The following is a 12,652-nucleotide window of genomic DNA, read 5'->3' on the forward strand; positions in this document are numbered from 1 at the left end:
CTGCCCCGGTGGCATGTCCATTTTTCTAAGCCCAGAGAAGAAGCAGCCACTATATTATTGTCAACGGTAATTAGCAGCTCTACAGAGGTCTGGCCCTGAAGGGGTCTAGGGCTATCTCCTCGCCCCTGCACACAGCCCCATTTGTTGCTGCTCACGGCCAAAGATCTGGTCTTTTCCTTGACTCTTTGGAAATCTGAGGAGAGTTAAGGACCTCAGGCTGCAATGACAAAATACACTCTGTACCCATGTTAATGGTTTGAAGCTCCCAAATCCTGAGTGATTTAGTCATCGACATAAGCACACAACACTCCAACAAGGAGGGACATTCTGCTTCCGTCAAAGAGTGATTCCTATGGACCTCCTACTGTTCTCAAACAACAACAGCCAAAACACAGAAACAGGAAGACAAGATCAGTCATTCCAGAAATCAAAAAGGTATTGAGTGGTGGGGGTGGAGGGGTAAGACAGCAAACATATGGAAGAATTTTCAGTTATGGAGGAAGGAAGCCAAACGCAGGGACCATTATTTCAATTTTCTTTAGTTTGCAGCCTTACGAGATGCCCAGGAAATACTTTACGCTAATTGCCATCTTTTAAAAAGCTGAAAAATCTTTCAAAACTAGAGAAAAGAAAATGTGGCTTAGAACCGGGGGTTTTCCCTGTCCTTCAAACTAAACTACATTTTTTTCTACACAGGATTTAACTCGTTTGAAACCATTATATGAATAGACAATTTCACTAAAATAATCAGAATACATGTGCTGTATAGAAATTCTCATGAAGTTAAATACTGAATGAGAGCATTTTATATTAATAGAACACTGGGTTCATTCACTCGTGAACATTTTGGAAACGTAGAGGATACCTTCTATTAAGAAGACCACTCTGGGCTTTTGTTAATTTCCATGGTGCTTCTTGGCCTATTTTCACCTTTTTTCAGTAGTATTCTCTGTAGAGAAGCAATTCAGCTGAAAAAAATAAATAGACCAGAATTTAGAGCAACTCTTTTATTTTCATAAGTCTTACATGATTTCTGACTGATATTTCCATAAATGTAATCTAAAATTTCCTAGGGATAAACATCCTTATGTAACATTTAAAAAAATTTTTTTCATACTCCTTTTTAGATTTAGATAAGATTGTATTAATCTATATTCATAGTCTTCAATATGAAAATTGTACTATTTCTATTATGAAGTCATTTTAATCATTTACTTAAGATACATAAGGTGTTGAGTGTTTTCTTTGATCTCAAGGAAAGCTGATCAAAGTAATAGAGAGTGAAAAATCATCTCACGCACACAGACTCCATGATCTCTTCATACATAAATGCAAGTTTGGGACTCTGTGTGTGTGTATGTGTGCACACGAACCTGGCCAACACAGGGGACATTTCAGAGCAAGTTTCAATTGTTCCAAAATGTTAAAGACAAAGCACAATTAAAGGTAGAAATTAGAGTAATTTTATCTTAGCAATAGCTCTACCTTTAAGTTTAGTAATAGTACCACCTTTTAATATAGTATTGCTTACCCAGCATTCTCCTAACTTAGCCTTCTTCTCAAAATTTATGTTATCAAATTAAGTGTACCTATTACTTACACATCTATCCGGGTTACAAGAATCATTATATAATTTGCTACAATCAAGAAATAAATATATCATTATCACAAGTGGTAAGGAGAATTGGACAACTCACAGTCTCTTGGCTCTGAAATCACTTGTAATTTTCCAATCCTTGTGGTGTCAGAGTAAATCCCTCTCGAGGCTCAGTAAAGAACCACATCAATTCCCATAAACAGCCTCCGTGGAGCAGGTGCGGGAGTAATGAGGACATGAGTGCTGGTGGCACAGGACCCTAGTGGACACCATTAAGCAGTGGCCTGGAAGACCAGTGGGAAGTTAAAAGAGAGCTCACCAACTTGTGCCTGTGGGATGAACTAAGCCCATCTTCGGGCTGTGCAATTTTTTAAAAAGATGAATAAGGGGCCAGCATTTAGATATTAGCAGATCTTACCTACACATCAGAAGTTCTGGCTCCTCTTACAAAATCAGGCAACCTGAAAACACAGGGCATGCATTCCTACCTGGAAATGTTAGGCTGGCAGAGAGGAGCCCGTCCCCTTTAGAGGCAAGCAGTGCAAGATCTTCGGTCTGTGATCTCTCTCACAACTTGCCTGTCTCAATTGTGTTTTCCTCCTGCCACCTGTAGGCATTGAGTTGGCTCCATCCTTAGAAAATGCATGGCCCAAACCACTAGCTTGGGTATGAACACGTGAAATATCTTGACCAACTACATGGTGATAGAAACTAGAATTGACCCCAGTACGCTTCAGCTGGCAAAACTCTACCCAAGCTTAGGTGTCCTTGTCTCCTAGAAGCCTTCCCTGCTCCTCTGAAGATGAGTCTGGTGTCCTCATACCCCCAGCGCCCCGCATGCTGCTCTATCATTGTGCATTCCATGTCACAGTACGATAATCTCTTAATGAATTTGCCACCTACAGGTTTGTATATATCCCCTCCTCTCTGCCAGGTCGTACAGGGATACCAGGATAAATATATTCCCCAAAGACATGAAAAGATAAGAGATGAAATATGATGAGATTCAAATATTCGAGTTCAACCAAGGAGATTAAGAAGAACTTCTTGGAGCAATTGATACCTGAAATACTTTGTGAAGGTTTTCACAGGGAAGATGAGGCCTGCTGTGCATTTCAGGAGGAGGAAGCAGAAACCGGAAGAGCATTTAGGCATCAGTGGGTTTGTAGGGTGTGTCTGAAGCACAGGGAAGGACCGTGGATGCGGGGTGAGGAGCAGGCATTATTCGATGAGTAATGAGAGCCCTCTGGAGGTCTCTGAGGTGCAGAGTGCCTTGCTCAGTGCGGGGCTACACTGGAATAAGCAGCAGGAAAGATCAGAGAAGAGAGACATAATGTGAAAAGGAACAAGCATTTGCTGAGTGTGCCAGGCCTGTGGTATAGGCTTTTTATCTATGATTTCATTTTATTCTCACAGCTCTGCAAAGAGGTTGCTAGGATTCCCACTTTAATTCCAGAAGGGGAACACACAGACACAACTGGTCACGTAAATTGCTGAGCTCTCTATCTCTGTGCCCTTCATGTGTTTCCCATAAGCATTTGTTGTATGGTGTAGACAACGATGAACAAAGAGATGAACGAATGAATGGATGGGCGGATGGATGGAGGCAGTACTGAGTGATCTCAGCCTGGTGCTGAACCCATATTCTTTGCCTTCCGTCGGGTAGGAGACATTTCAATCGGCCATATGAGGCTCAGGAAGGGTATGACCTGGGGTTGCGGTGCTGAGAGTGGACGGAGGCCAGCAGGGAAGAAGCTAGAGGTAGAGCCACACAGCACTAATGAAATCCTACTTAGGGTGTCCAGCCATCCCGATGCGTCACAGACCAAGGAGTTTCTGGGATCGCAGGACCCACAGTGATAAAACGAGGACTGTTTGTTCCCCTCACTGGGCGCGCAGAACAAAGAGTCATATATTCTAAGGTGGGAAGGAGAAATGCCAGGAAACCCTTAGGAAAGAAGTAATGCTATAACTGGACAGCAGTGGTAGCAGGCACCAGAATCCCCTAGAGGGCTTGTTGAAACAGAGTGCTGGACCCCACCCCCACAGTTTCTCACAGAGGCGGGAGCCAAGAATTTGCATTTCTAACGGGTGCTGTGGCTGGTCCAGAATCACACTGTGAGAGGCTCTGCTTTCAGGTGGCCTCAACTCATTTGCTGCTCAGGGTGACCTGGTGGGGTGTGCTGGGACCCCTGGGAAGGTCTGAGAGAGACTACTGGCCTATGGGACTGTATGGTCTCAGGCCAGGGAAGAAATAGAAATGGCCATTCGATCAGACACTGCCTTGGGGTCCAGTCCCTGGGGATTTATCTGTACTTCCTCGTCAAGTGTAACCCTAAGGCTTTAATCCTCTGTACGTCCTTGCACCCTCAAGAGCTTTTATGCATAGTGACTCCTACCCTGACACTGCAATGTTTGTGACATCAGTCCCTTCTATCTAGACAGAATCATGAAAGCCCTACCCTTTCCAGCCACATATTATGCACCGCTTATCCTGTGATTCTGAGCAAATGGTTTATACTTCCTCGAACTGCTTTTCTAGAAGCTACCTTGTTCTGGCGTATGGACAGAGGTGCCTGTCTATACAAGAAGAGCTATTTGCTTGTAATTAAAAATTTCCCAAAAGCACCCCTGGTCTTTATCTGTCAGTCTCTGGATTAAGCCAGAGGTTGCTTATATTAGCTTTTATGCTTAACTTCTGAGGATGAAAGTTGGATATAGACCACCAACTTTTACAGAAGAGATTAGAAGAGAAAAGCTTATTTTTATGTGTTCTTGATAGTTTACAAAGTACTTTCATAGGTCACATCTCACTTGAACCTTATAAAAATCCTCTGGGTGTTTCCCACATTTTATAGATGAAGATAAAATGATATATCCCAGGGTTTCCAGCTAAGAAGCAATGGAGTTAGGACACATCCTCACTTCTGCACCTCTCTCTGTCTTTACCAATCATGAAGGCAGACAGTCAAACCAGCTGTATTCTTTCATACACACATCATGAAATATACATAATTCTTCTATATGAATGTCAAGCCTGTGAATATCCAGATCCCAGCTAATGCTTCAAACTCTCATCCCCATTGTGAATGCCTCTGTCCTAAACCACTTTGTATCATAAATTTCACAGGTACGTGTCTATTTTCCCCAATTAGATAGTAAGTCCTCACAGATAGTCTTGCATTCCTTCCATCCTCCCCAAAACCCCAGAACAATGCAGCATACATAGCAGGAGCACAGTGAGCATGTGCTGAACACTAAATTACTGTTAAATAAGAACCTCGCCTTCTTGCAGCTCTATAAACACCAAACAGGGTGAGATATATTTCAATTTCCTACTGCTGCTCTAACAAATGACCACAAACTTACCAGCTTAAAACAACAAAAATCTATTCTTTTACAGTTCTGCAGTTCAGAAGTCTGAAATGGGTTTCATAGGGCTAAAATCTAGGTGTGGGGAGGATTGCATTCCTTCTGGAGGCTCGAGGGAATAATCCCTTTGCACCCTTTTCCAGCTTCTAGGGGCTGCCCACCATTCCTTGCCTGAGACCTTCTTCTTCCGTCTTCAAAACCAGGGCTTGAGTCCGCACATTGCACCCCTCTGACCTTCTCTTCTGCCTCCCTCTTCTGCTTTTAACGGTCCTGTGATTACATTGAGCCTTCCTGGATGATCCATGATAAACTCAGTTGATTAGTAATCTTAATTTCATCTGCAATCTTCATTCCCCTTTGCCATATAACAGATCTGAAGGTTTCAGGGGTTGTCACGTGGACATGATGGGGAGGCATTATTCTGCCTACCGCACCGAAGCAGAGAATAAAAGGTGGGAAAAGGGGCACAGAAATTGGTAAAATTCACATAAACATATCTCACTGAAAGCACCTGCTAGCACGGCTTACTCTTTGAGCACTTGTGAAGTATGGGAGTCTGTGCTAAGGGCGTAGACACATGTTGGGTATGTCATCCTCGCATCAATCTAGTGGGATTGGTATTAGCCCTATTTTCAGATTAGGAAACAGAAGCAAAGAAAAATTACGTAACTTGTTTACGATCCACAGAAGTGCTAAATAATGGAGCCACAATGGGGGGGTGGTTCCTTTTTACGCCCATCTCAACTCCATTCCGCTGGCCACACACAGCTTTGCATTTCCACAGGTCCTCTCTTCTGTAACTCCCAGCCCAGGCCCTGCGTAACCACAAGATGAGAGGTAGGGTAAAAATGAGACCTGGCAAAACCCTCCAGCAGGTAGCTCTTAGGGGATTTGTTTTTCCTCTTATTCTTGTTGTTCAAGGAGACAGATGATAATTAAAATGTCAGAGCCCTTCATGCTTCCCTGATCAAGATAACTACTTTACCACAGGTGATAGAAAGAAAAGGAGGAAAGTGTCTGCTCTGGGGGGAGGTAGGTAATGACTCTGAGAAGGGGCAAAGCTGGGGAAATCGAGCCCCTTAGTTCAAGGGACAGGTGATTGCAGCTCCAGCGGAACCAGGGTGAGTGCTCACCACGGGGTCTACTGGCAGCTCCCTACCCCTTTCCTCTTCCCCAAGCCCCAATCCCTACCAGCTCCATGGGAGCCAATCCCCAGAGGACCCATCCAACAGCTTGCTAATTCTATCCAATCTCTCCAATTCAGTTAATTCCCAGTTTCAGTAACAGAAGCAGCAGCTGTCAGGATCGGCAGCTGTGTTCTTTGTCTCTATGGCGCTACCTCTCCCCCTTCCCTCTCCGAGTTAACGGAGTGGATCACATACAACTTTCTAGGGGAAAAAGAGAAATAAAAGTCTTGGAAAAAATAAGAGAAAAAAGGAGAAACAAACTCATAGAGCATGAACGTGTCAGGTCAGCTGGAGGGAATGGAGAGAATTCTTCCCCAACCTCCACATCCCAGTTTGACATTAAACAACCTCCTCAACACCCAAGTGCTCTCTGGAAGTTAATTCTTTTCAAACTCACTGCGGGAAGGAACTAGTTTTTAAAATTCCAATCTGTTGTGGACCAGTTCATGGTTCTACTGTGCGTGACTTAGTGTGTAAGCTCACACCACGTGTGACACCCCCCGAGTGCAACAATCCCCCCTGGACTGGCCTACACACTGCTCAAGAGACCATGTGTGTGGATGTCAGGGCAATGTCACATTGCTGTAAAAGTCCCTACGCACTTTCATTTTCTGTATTTATCCCAATTGACTAAGTAGCACTGTCCTAGGAACCTCATTGAGACAGTGATCCGCACAAAGATTTAAGGCACGTTAGTCTTGTGGATTTCTGGAGGAAGAGTATTTCAGGCAGACAAACAGCCAAGACAAAGGCAGGGCCCACGGTGGATAGAGTTGAGGGGCTGAGGGGTGAGTTAAAGATGACATCTGATAGGAAAAGGAGGGCAGCAGGTCATTCTGGGCCCTACAGACTGTTGAAGATTTTGACTTTTTAATTTTTTTACTCTGAGGGAAATGAGGTGCATTGTAGGGTTTTGAGCAGATGAATGGTATGATCTCGCCACAGGATTGGGGGTCAAGGATAGAAGTGAGGGGACAGCTACCCACTACAATAATTCAGGCAAGAGATAATGGAGGCACAGGCCCGGGTAGCAATACTGGAGGACAGACCAGAGGTCTAAAATTAGATACATTTTGAAGATAGAGGATGGAAGGTTCAAGAGAAAGAGAAGAGTCAGGGATGGTGGCACAGTTTTGGCCTGAGCAGCGGGAAGGGTGGAGGTGCCATCACTGAGTTAGGGAGGGCAGCATGAGAGAGAGTATCAGGAGTTTAATTTCTGACATGCTGAGATTGAAATATCCAATACAGAGATGATGGACGCGGAGCAGCAGTTGGATAGACACGTGTGGAGTGTGGGAGAGACGTCTGGGCTGGAAATATAGATGAGGGAGTTGTCAGTATTTAAAGCCATGGGATTTAGTGAAATTGCCAAGGGAGTGAGTTTAGAGAAGAGGGCACTCTGAGATGAAGAAGAGATCAGGGAGAAAAGGAGGAAGCATCGAGGGGAGGGGAAGATGGAAAGCAGGAGTGTGTAGTGCCCTGAAAGGCAAGGGAAGAATGTACTGGAAGCAAGAACTCAGGCACTTTGCCAAACTTCCCTTTCTGCATCTGCTAAATGGGAATTCTCGTGCTTCGTGTGAGGTTATTGTGACAATTACGAATGAGTTAATCCGTCTAATAAATATGCAGTAAATGTAGTCATTGTACTAGGTGTTGAATTTGAGTAACAGAGTTCTCCGCCTCGAGGAGGCGGGTGCATATCTATAAAGCACTAGCTGAGTGCCTGACCCCAGAAAGGGCTCAGTAGATCATTTTTCGCTCAGAATAATAATTGCCTCTGTGTGGCCTGTGTGGATTCGCGTGCTCCTCTGCTTCTCGAGGCCAATTAAAATTATTTAGTGCTCATTAGTCGGTGTGGGTAAGCAAGGGAATCTTTCCTTTCCCCACCACTGCAGCCATTTCAGCCGAACGCTCTGGTGCACCACAGATACGTGGATCTCTCTCTTGGTTAGGGAATAAGAAGGGTCCACGTTGGGACTTAATAACAAGTCTTACCTGGGCTGATCTGAGAGCCTTCAGGGCCCGAGGTCACCCCAGGGAAGCCAGCAGCCCATTGATACCACGTACACAACTCGGTCCCAGCTCTCCTGGAGTTGAGGTAAAATAATGCAAAAGGCAGTTTCCCAAAGGGGCATGAAATCAAGGAAGGGCAGCCTGAAGTGTGCAGCCCGGAGGCCAGGCCTGCTGCTTCATCTGTGGCCTGCGGAGAGGATCTGGAGTGTTCGTTGCACGTATGTTCCCAGAATGTGCACAGGGGTCTATGCACGCAAGAGGAGGTTACTCTTGTTTTCCCACAGGCCAAGCGGTGGTTCTCTGGTTCACTTCACCTGGCTCACTTTGAGTCTCCCGGCAGCAGCCTAGGCCTGGAACGGTGCCTTCTCCTCCCTTCCCCACTTTTCCTCCAATCCCCCTGTCTTCAGGCTGGATCTGACACCGGGGCTCCACCGGCCAGGTAACTAAGGTAACCAAAAGCCCCCGGAGTCACAAGCTTGGCCCAGTCGAGGTGGGGCAGCTGCCCGAGCTGTGTTCTGTCTCCCCTGACGCTGCCCTGCCCATCTGGGCTGCCGCAGGGGGAGGCTCCTTGGAGCCTGCCATTGTCTTTATGGCTCTGGGTGACATTGCACAGGCCGTCCAGTTTCCCTCACTACGACTTTGTTTTGATCTACAAAAGTCTGCTGAGTTTCCTTCGGGCCTTGTCACGTTAACAAAAACAAATGTAATAATATGCACTTGAAAAGGCTCACATGTCTTGATATTTTAATAAGCTTTTGATTCTACAGGGACCTCTGAGGCTTTTTAAAAAGTTTAAAGTTAATAAAGAGAGTAAAAGAAAAAAAATATGAATTGCTTTTAATTATTATTATACAGGATTAACCAAGCCAGTTGTGTATAATTAGACAGTAGCTACCTTGCATCGTGGAGGCAGTAAATAGGCCCACAGGGGGGCTGCCAGAAGGCTGAGGTGTTTACAAGGCACTGGAGATGTTTTCACCAAGCACATAATCCCTGTTGCAGTTACTATGGCTTTTATAATGGATGTGTTCATTACAACCAGAGACTAATATGCATATCCATCATCTTCCCAGCACAGATGACTCCAGAGTGGGGGAAGGTGGTGGAGAACTACCATAGACCTTGGTGGTGAAGTGATTAAGAGAGTCCATTTGTATGCAGCCTTTTTTGTGGTTTTATTTTTGTTGCCATTGCTGAGAGGAATTTTAAGGAGAAGTTAAATAAACAATTGCCAAAGGAGTTGATGATTAACATATTGCTAAGAATATTTTTTTTGGTGGCTGTTTTTTAATACCTCCAGGAGTGAAAGCAATGGGCCAGGAGTTCTAGGGCTTTGTCATGAAGCAGTCTGTGACCCTCGGGAATTCATTCAATAATTCAACGTTTATTGGGTGCAGCCATATGCCAGGCATTGTCTTAGGTGCTGGGCACAAAACGATGTGGGAGAGAGACTGGACTGTTCTTCCCAGCTGTCCTCAAACCAGGACAACCCTCAGAATCACCTGGGCAGATTTCCAAAATGTGCTCATTGAGACCTCTGCCCAGACTTAATTGAGCTGGGTAGCAGTTCAGGGTATAACTTGGACATGTGAGTTTTGAAAGTGTTTCAGTGATTCTGGCAGTTTCTGAAAGGAGTGGGAGGGAGTTATAATTAAACAATGAAATAATGGTAAGTGCTATGAAAGCGGAAGTGTTTGAGCGCTCTGAGCCTCCACTTCTCCATTTCATAATGTTGATAAAACCTGTCCTGTGAATCCATCTTCAGTCCCATTCCCCAGGAAGCAGACTCTGGGAAGGAGCATGCAGGGAGTCATTGGGGCAGGCTCCCAGGAGAAACCATTGTTGGGAGGTGAAATCAACCCGTCACTGGCTGTCCGCAGAGGGGATGTTACTTGGGCCAAAGCAGCTCTGTCCAGCCCTAGATATTTCCTGGAGAGTGGGTTGGCTAACAGTCACCACCCCACCCCCATTCTCAGGAGCTGGGGCTGAAGGGGGACTTAGGATGTAAGTGGCATGCCACAGCACCCACCAGAGCATCCCGCAGGAATAGATACTGAGCTGTACATTGGGAAGCACTTCAAAAGATAAAAGTTATTCATTTTCTATTATTAACCTATTATTAAATTTGCTCATGGCAACGGCTTTTGAATTTCATTCATTTTTGATGTGAGAATGACCTGGCTACAAAATCTGTCACCCCATGATTACCAGTGTAGATTGGGCTCAGCTGGCTGGGCTAAAATCCTATTCTTCCCCCCAAAGTTCCACCTCCCAAACCTGCACACTTGGGCTGAGAAGGTACATTTCCAGGGAGAGAATATCTGATTTTTGACAAGGAACATAAATGAGACTAGCTGTCCTGCTATGCACTTTAAACAAGATGGCAGGTTCCATTTGTCATCAAACTGCAACTGCTAAGTAAGTTGGTAGTTCTTTTATTTACATTTGTTAAATATTTGTCTTGACTTTCCTACTCGAAGATGAGTTGCCAGAGTTGTGCCTTCTCTTCCTTGTCTACTCTGTGTCATCTCTTCCTTGTCTACTCTGGAGGAGGGAGGTCAATAGGTTGTTTTGCACAGTGGCAGCAGGGGTGCAAATGGAAAGATACTACCAAGGGGAAGAAAAAAATGATTGACAGTTGGGTTAAACACTGGTGTTCTCCATTGTTTTGGCTGGACACAAATTATTTCATCCTCAAATCATGTTTATCCATGTTTCTGACTTTGTCAAACAATCAGGGTGAGAAGTATCAATTATGTTTTTCATTTTACATTTATTTAAAGAGCCATCTCTCATCAAGCTGCTCCATCTCTCAGCATGTTCAAGAATATTTTAAACAATAAGAAATCCTCCTTGAGCCTAGAAATGCTTCACTGGAGCCTGGAACTTCCCGTTCTGGGAATTGAAAATAGCAAACCAGTTTGCTGGGGGATAGTAAGCTGAGACATAAATAGGTAGAGCCAGGTAGATACTTGGAACTCAAGAATGCTGGCAATGAGCCTGGAAGACGGGTTGGAATGGGTTTTCAACGTACTCACTAGACAAATGTGGTTTTGAGCTTCAACCACAGGCCATTGCGTTGGACAGACATACAAATAGGTATTTCCATAAAAACCTATTTGAACAACATTTTCATAGTATTCTTCCCTCTGGAACTGGAAATGGAGCCATTAGGACAATCTGCCAGGCCTGGGAATGATATTACTTTTGGAACCTGAAAGGAGGCTTAGGAAATGGGGCAACTATCAGGATTTAGGGACTAGGAAGAATGAATAATGACAAAATAGTTTAAGAAAAGATGAAAGAATTACTTTGGAGCAGAATTGGCTGGGAGGAATGCCTTTATTGTGTTGTACGAAAAGTGAAAGCCACAAAGAGCGCTCCTCCCCACGGTATAACTGTGACACGCAATAGGAGGAATTTAAAAAGAAATTTCCTAAGGCCTGAGACAGGCCTTAGGAAAGAGACAGAGAACTTCCATATTCCCAGGGGAAGGTGAGCACATTCAAGGCATTTCAAAATGAGGGTGAATTAAACTCTAGGAAATATTTTCTATTGTTGGCAACAATTCTGTGCTGGCCCAGTGGGACAGAGTACATCATCTAACAAGACGTTTTCATTCCTAATTTCTTTAACTCCATGGAAAATCCTTCCTGAATTCTCTACAACTCTCTGTGGTGTTTACTAAGTGAAATAACTTAGTGCCCTCCACAGCCTTCGCTAACTTACTATCCACTTGTTCCTCCAAATCAATAATAAACACATTAAATACCATTGGTCCCCAAACGGACCCCAAATTCACCACATTATTAACCTCTCTCCACTCCAGGAGACCAACAGACACTCTGTTTCCTGCTGCTTAGCTGGTTTTGTAAAAACCTCCAGCCTTTGACTGCTCCTGCGCAGCTGAAAGGAGTGTCTAACTCTGCTCCTGTTCTTTCCCGGTTAATACCGCCCAGCTACCAGGCTGGGGCCCGGACCCCCGGGGGCAGGGGCTGGGGGGGGATTGTCAGTCCATTTGATAGGAGGCCCAAGAGATTGAGCAAGGAAGGAAAAGGAGGTAGAAAAAGTTTATTGTTCTTGCTGAAGACCCAATTGCACTGCCATTTTTCAATTCCATTGAGAAATGTCAATGTTCTTTCCCACCGTCTGGCGGAGGCAGATTTGACCAGGTGTCTCCACACAGAGTGGGTTCTCACAGTTGGGCTGCGTGTGTGTCATAAAGCTAAATAAGGAGCCAGTTCAGTCCGCCACCCCCCTTTGCTTCTGCCGGCCAGACACACTTCCCCATATGACAGGCTTATAAATAGCTGCTAAGCAGCCGGTCCTCCTCTCACCTCCTGACTCTTGTCAGATTCCCCCAGCAGAAGCCCCTGACAGTCATGCAGCTGGGAGCCCCCCCTTTCTCTTCTTCTGCCCTCCCCACCCTCCACCTCTGACACGAGGGTACCACCTCAATAATGTCCCCTATAATCACTCAAGA

The sequence above is a fragment of the Propithecus coquereli genome, unplaced genomic scaffold, assembly GCF_000956105.1.
Source record: "Propithecus coquereli isolate 6110/MARCELLA unplaced genomic scaffold, Pcoq_1.0 Scaffold265, whole genome shotgun sequence".
In the NCBI taxonomy this organism is placed as follows: Eukaryota; Metazoa; Chordata; class Mammalia; order Primates; family Indriidae; genus Propithecus; species Propithecus coquereli.